Consider the following 7667-nt stretch of genomic DNA (forward strand, 5'->3'; position numbering starts at 1 on the left):
GCTTAGGGCTTCCCTGGTGGCACAGTGGTTGGGAATCCGCCTGCCAATGCAGGAGACACGGGTTCGAGCCCTGGTCCGGGAAGATCCCACATGCCGTGGAGAAGCTAAGCCCATGCGCCACAACTACTGAGCCTGCGCTCTAGAGCCCGTGAGCCACAACTACTGAGCCTGCGTGCCACAACTATTGAAGCCTGCGCGCCTAGAGCCTGTGCTCCGCAACAAGAGAAGCCAACGCAATGAGAAGCCTGCGCACCGCAACAAAGAGTAGCCCCTGCTCGCCACAACTAGAGAAAGCTCGCGTGCAGCAACAAAGACCCAATGCAGCCAAAAATAAATAAATAAATTAAAAAAAAAAAACCCATCATGCTTAAACTTACAGTGATGTATGTTAATTATTTCTCAGTAAAACTGGGGGGGGGACGGTGTAAAAAAATCCTTAAATGCATTTCTTTGAATACAGTTTTTTATTTCTAAGGGACAGATCATAGGAATTAAGATTACTGAGTTGAGATAAGCATATTCTTTTCATTTTAATAGACATCGTAAGATTGCTTTCCAAAGTTGTAGCAGTTCACAGTTCCACCAGCAATGAAAGTGCTGACAGCATCACTGCTATTGGGCTATATAGCTTCTGCTTTTTCCTTTTACCAGTCTGATACGGGACGAGCACTCATTTTTTGTTGCTTTAGTTTGGATTTCTGTACTAATGAGGTTGAGCATCCTTTCCTGTGTTTATTGAACATTTGGATTTCCTCGTCTCTGAAATTTTCTGTGGGGTTATTGCCTTTTTCTATAAATTTTTAGGTACTTGTGCATATTGGAGATAAAACGTTTTATCATATATGTTGCAACTATTTTCTTTGGTCTAGTGTTTATTTTCTGAATATATATACACATATACATTTAATTTATTCATCTTTTGCCATGCAAAATTTTAATTTTTTTTTTAGAAGATGTTGGGAGTAGGAGTTTATTAATTAATTAATTTATTTTTGCTGTGTTGGGTCTTCGTTTCTGTGCGAGGGCTTTCTCTAGTTGTGGCAAGTGGGGGCCACTCTTCATCGCGGTGCACGGGCCTCTCACTAGCGCGGCCTCTCTTGATGTGGAGCACAGGCGCCAGATACGCAGGCTCAGCAGTTGTGGCTCACGGGCGTAGTTGCTCCGCGGCATGTGGGATCTTCCCAAACCAGGGCTCGAACCCGTGTCCCCTGCATTAGCAGGCAGATTCTCAACCACTGCGCCACCAGGGAAGCCCCCAAAATTTTAATTATTACATAGTCAAATTTATGTAACTTTCTCTTTCCCTTTTGCTTAGGAAATTCTCCCCATGCCAAAGTAAAACAGTCTCCAAAACTTTTTGGTAAAGTATTTGTGTTTTTCCACATGTGATTTTTATTATTAATCTTGAATTAATTTTTGCATATGGTGTGAAGTAGTGATCTAAATTCGATTTTATCCTCACAGTCAATTTTATCAGAAACATTTATTAAACTATCACTTTCTCACCAAAGTGAAAAACATTTGTATCATATTAAATCTCTTCAATAATCACACATATTTTAAGTCACCTACTGTATTCTACTGGTCTATATTTATTATTGGTAAATACCATACTGTTTTTTTTTAATATTTATTTTTTTTAAATTTTTATTTTTGGCTGCATTGGGTCTTAGTTGCCACATGCGGACGCCAGAGCATGTCGGCTCTGTAGTTGTGGCACGCAGTCTCTCTAGTTGTGGTTCGCGTGCTCAGTAGTTGCAGCGTGTGGGCTTAGTTGCCCCACAGCATGCGGGATCTTAGTTACCAGGTCAGGGATCGAACCTGCATCCCCTGCATTGGAAGGCAGATTTTTAACCACTGGACCACCAGGGAAGTCCCCACACTGTTTTTAAATATTTATTCTTGGTAAATACCGTACTGTTTTTTATATACATATATATATATATATTTTATGTTGAGGTGAAATGGAAATAAAATTAATCATCCTAAAGTGAACAATTCAGTGGCATTTATTACACCCACACTGTTGTGCAAATACCACCTCTATCTACCTCCAAAACATCTTCATCATCACAGAAGGAAACCCATTTCCCTTAAGCTGTTGCCTTACATTCCTTCCTTTCTCCCTGCCCCTAGTAACCACCAATCTGCATTCTGTCTCTCTGCATTTACCTATTCTGGGTATTTCATATAAATGGTATCATAAAATATGTGACCTTAGACGTCTGGCTCCTTTCACTTAGCATATTGGTTTTGAGGTTCATAGATGTTACAGAGTATTTCAGCACTTCATGCCTTTTTATGGCTGAATACTACTGTATTATTGTATGGATATACATTTGTTTATTCATCCACTGATGGACAGTTGGGCTGTTTTCACCTTTTGGTTTTGTGAATACTGCTGATATGAACATGCATGTACATGTACTTGCTGTAGAATACGTTTTCAATTCTTCTGGGTAATAGACCCTGGAGTGGAACTGCTGAATGATACAGTAATTCTTTTTTTTTTTTTTTTTTTTTGCGGTACGCGGGCCTCTCACTGTTGTGGCCTCTCCCGTTGTGGAGCACAGGTTCCGGACGCGCAGGCTCAGCGGCCATGGCTCACGGGCTCCACCGCTCCGTGCCATGTGGAATCTTCCCGGACCGGGGCACGAACGTGTGTCCCCTGCATTCGCAGGCGGACTCTCAACCACTGCGCCACCAGGGAAGCCCCTACAGTAATTCTATGTTTAACCTTTTGAGGAATGACCAAACTGTTTTCCATGACATCTGAACAATTTTACATTCCCACCAGCAATATATAAAGGTTCCAATTCTCTACATCCTCGCCAACACTTGTATTTGCTGTTGTTTTTTAATTATTATAGCTATCCTAATGTATGTGAAGTGATATCTCACTGTGGTTTTGACTTGCATTTCCCTGATAACTAATGATGTTGAACAATCTTTTCATGTGCTTACTGGTTATTTTACATATCTATTTTGGAGAAATGTCTGTTCAAGTCCTTTGCCATTTTAAATTGAGTTGCCTGTGGTTTTTTGTTGTTGAGTTATAGGAGTTCTTCATTTTCTATATACTAGTCTTTATCAGATATAAGATTTACAAATATTTTCTCCCACTCTATGGGTTGGCTTTTCATTCTCTTGATGGTATCCTTTGATTCACAAAAGTTTTTAATTTTGATGAGGTTCAATTTATCTGTTTTTTCTTTTTTTGCCTGTACTTTTGGTATCATAGTTAAGAAATCACTGACAAATCAAAGGTCAAGATTTTCCCCTATGTTTTGTAGTTTTAACTGTTTTTGTTTTTGTTTTTGGCCACCCTGCGTGGCTTGTGGGATCTTAGTTCCCTGACAGGGATCGAACCTGGGCCCATGGCAGTGAAAGTGCTGAGTCTTAACCACTGGACCACCAGGGAATTCCCAGTATAGTTTTCACCCTTAAATTTAGGAATCTGATCTGGTTTTGGTTAATTTTTGTATACGGTATAAGGTAAGGGTCCAACTTTTTCTTTTACATGTGGACATCCAGTTTTCCCAGTACCATTTGTTGTTAAGAGTGTCTCTTCTCCTTGGATGGCCTTGGCACCCGGTCAAAAATCAGTTGCCTATATATGTGAGGGTTTATTCTGAGCTCTCTATTCTATTACATTGGTCTGTGTGTCTGTCTTTATGCCAGTAAGACACTGTTTTGATTACTGCAGCTTTGCAGTTTTGAGATTAGAAAGTATGAGTACTCCAACTTTGTTCTTCTGTTTCAAGACAGTGTTGGCTATTTGGAGTTCCATATGAGTTTTAGGATATGTATGCAAAATTGCCATTGGGATTTTGATAGAGATTGCACTGAATCTGTATTTCACTTTGGGTCATGTTATGGGCTAAATGGTGTTCCCCTAAAATGTATATGTTGAAGCCCGAAGTCCCAGTACCTCAGAACAGGACTGTATTTGGAGATAGGGCCTTTTAAAAGGTGATTACTTTCTCTTTCTTTCTTTCTGCCACTCCCCACGCATGGCATGTGGGATCTTAGTTCCCCAACCAGGGATCAAACCTGCGCCCCCTGCAGTGGAAGCGCGGAGTCAACCTCTGGACCTCCAGGGAAGTCCCCAAATGTGGTTACTTTAAAATGAGGCTCAGTGGGCCCTAATCCAATCTGAAAGGAGTCTTTATAAGAGGAGCACTTTGGACACACAAAGAGACACCAGTGATGTGACCACACAGAGGAAAGACAGTGGGGACACCGCAAGAGGGCAGCCATCAGCAAGCCAAGAAGAGAGGCCTCAGAAACCAAACCCGCTGACACTGTGATCTTAAGTTTCTGGCCAGAATTGTGAGAAAATAAATTTCTGTTGTTTAAGCTATCCAGTCTGTGATATTTCCATATGGCAGCCCTAGCAAACTAATTCAGATAGTATTGTCGACGATATTAATTCATGAACATGGGATATTCTTCCATTTATTTAAGTCTTCTTTAATTTCTTTCAGCAATGTTTTGTAGCTTTCACTATACAAGTCTTTTTCCTCCTTGCGTAAATTTATTTTTTAAATAGTTATTTATTTGGCTGCGCCGGGTCTTAGTTGTGGCCCGCGGGATCTTTAGTTGCAGCATGCGGGATCTAACTCCCTGACCAGGGATCAAACCCGGGCCCCCTGCATTGGGAGCATAGAGTCTTAACCGCTAGACCACCAGGGAGGTCCCTATAAATTTATTCTTAAAACTTTTACTCTTTTTGTTGTTGATGTTGTAAATAGGATTTTTTTTTTAAAATTTCCTTTTCAGAGTATTCATTGCTGGTGTATAGAAATGCGACCAATTTTTGTGTGTTGATTTTGTGTACTGCAACTTTGCTGAACGCATTTATTAGCTCTAGTTTTTCATACGTGTGGACTCTACCTATAAAATTTTAATGAAAATGGCTTTGGCATTTAACTGCCATATGCCATACGCCATCTGTCTTTGTTTTTCTTGTTTGTTTATTTATTTATTTTTGGCTGCATTGGGTCTTCGTTGCTGCGCGTGGGCTTTCTCTAGTTACGGTGAGCGGGGGCTACTCTTTGTTGCAATGCACGTGCTTCTCATTGTGGTGGCTTTGCTGTGGAGCACAGGCTCTAGGCGTGTGGGCTCAGTAGTTGTGGCTCGCAGGCTCTACAGTGTAGTCTCAGTAGTTGTGGCGCACAAGCTTAGCTGCTCCGCGGCATGTGGTATCTTCCCGGACCAGGGCTCGAACCGGTGTCCCCTGCATTGGCAGGCGGATTCCCAACCGCTGCGCCACTAGGGAAGTCCCATGTGTCTTTGGTAATCAGGTAATTTGATAATCTTGCTCAAACGGTTTCCTTCTATTTCTATTTGACTTAGAATTAATATAAGGAATGGATGTTGAATTTTATAAAAAGATTTTTCAGGTACCTATTCATGTAATCATACATGTTTCCACACCTGAGTCTCTGTTTCTTCATCTATGAAATGGGGACAATGATAGAATTTTCCTGATAGAACATCATGAAGATTACTTGATAATCTAAGAAAAGGGATCTGCTATGGACTGAAAGTTTGTGTTCCCCACAAACTCCTATGTTGAAACCTAACTCCCAATGTAATGGTATCAGGAGGCAATTAGTCTGTGAGGGCAGAACCCTCATATTTGAGATTAACGTCCTTATAAAAGAGACCTCAGTGAGCTTCCTCATCCCTTCTATCATGTGAGGACACAGTAAAAAGATGGTCATCTATGAACCAGGAAGCAGGTTCTCACCAGACACCGAATCTGCCAGCGCGTTGGTCTTGGACTTCCCAGCCTCCAGAACTCTGAGAAATTTCTGTTGTTTGTAAGCCACCCAGTCTATGGTCTTCCGTTACAGCAGCCTGAATGGACTTAGGTCAAAACAGGATGTTGGGCTTCCCTGGTGGCGCGGTGGTTGAGAGTCCTCCTGCTGATGCAGGGGACACGGGTTCGTGCCCCGGTCCGGGAAGATCCCACATGCCGCGGAGCGGCTGGGCCCGTGAGCCATGGCCGCCGAGCCTGTGCGTCCGGAGCCTGTGCTCCGCAACGGGAGAAGCCACAACAGTGAGAGGCCTGCGTACCACAAAAAAAAAAACCCAAAAAACAAACAGAAAACCCAGGATGTTATCTCATCACATTCTCCTTAATCGCATCAATACAATGAAGTTCGTTGATAGATGTATCTGTACCACTGACTGTTGTGTGGATTGCTTGGCCATCGCTGACCTCCCTCCTGAGCCCCAGACCTCGGGTTTCCACAGCCTCCTGGACAGGCTCCTCTAGAAGACTGTCAGACCTCCCACACCAACCATGACCCCAAATGGCCTAAGTGTCTCCCCCAAACCTGTTCCTTCTCCCCAGTCCTCATCTCAGGGACAGCCTCTTTGTCCCCCAGTCCCCAGGGCAGAGTCCTGGACCTTTTCCTAAACGCCCCCCTTGCTCCCACTCCTTCCATGGCCTGTCAGCTTCACAGCCTGTTCACTTGGCCTCCTAAGCATCCCTCCCGCCTGTCCCTTCTTCTCCTTCCCACACCAGGCTTTGGTCCAGCCAGCCCCTCCTGCTCAGGTCCCTGGCCTACTGCCTCGAGTCCTGAGCCATCCTCCACAGGGCAGCCAGAGCATCTTTCTACATCTGAACATGTCCTTCAGCTTCTCAGCTTGAATGCTCTTCTGATAATTCCTAAGCTCTATAATGTGACCTCAGTGGCCTTGCCTGCTCCGGAGCTATGCTGCCTCATCACGGACAAACTGGTCCAGCTGTCTGCCCTGGTGTTCCCTCAGAGGGTGTGTCCCCTGGGCCTCTGCTTCTACAGTGAAGGAGTGGAGGGGGTGATCAGAGGACCTGCATAGTCCCTTCACCCAAGACCTCTGGGGAGGGGCTGGAGTTGAGCCTATTGGGTGGACAGGGAGTGGAGTACAAAGGCACATTTGCTTTTGGCCTTTCGGTCTGTCCTTTTCCCCTTCTTGACACACATGTTCCTTACAAGAGCTGCCTTTCCCCACACATAAGCAAGAGATTAGGGAGGGATTGACAACCCTCAGCTCCAGGGGTGGGCTCTGAAGGGCTTAACCCAATCAAGGTCCCATCTGTCTGGCAGAGTGAGTGGTAAAGTAGTGAGCTTATGACCCAACCCCACCCAATCAGAGTGACTGACAGGACTTTTGCCTGGGAATGTTGGACTTCAGCTCCTTTTTTCTCTGGACAGTAAGACATGTGGATGTGCAGCCTCAGACGGTGAAGTGGGCTGGTCTGAGGTCAGAGACCACCCTCAGAGAAGGGCGGAGCAGGGAAAGGTAGACAAATGGAGCCAGAATCCTATGGACATTGAGGACTTCTGGATCAAACTGTACCTGAAGCCTATATTAACAAAGTTCATAAATTACCATTTCCATATGGACCACTGAGTGAAATTTTTGCTACTTGCAACTAAAACAAAAATTCTAACCTCTCCAGAGCCCCCTGCTTAAGACAGACACTAGATACGTGTTGCCATTCAAAATATTTAACAACTAGTGTTAAACCTGGGCACTGAACAATCAGAACAGACTGCAGGTCATAGCAACGGGCCTGGGTCATGGAGGACCCTGCTGGACTGTCGGGAGGTCAGGGGCACTCTGGGGAGGGGCTGAGTAGGCAGGCACACAGAGAAGCCAGTATTTACCAG

The sequence above is a fragment of the Delphinapterus leucas genome, chromosome 20, assembly GCF_059928025.1.
Source record: "Delphinapterus leucas isolate spDelLeu-1000000601 "Yukka" chromosome 20, BTC_Dleu_Yukka2, whole genome shotgun sequence".
Classification (NCBI taxonomy): Eukaryota; Metazoa; Chordata; class Mammalia; order Artiodactyla; family Monodontidae; genus Delphinapterus; species Delphinapterus leucas.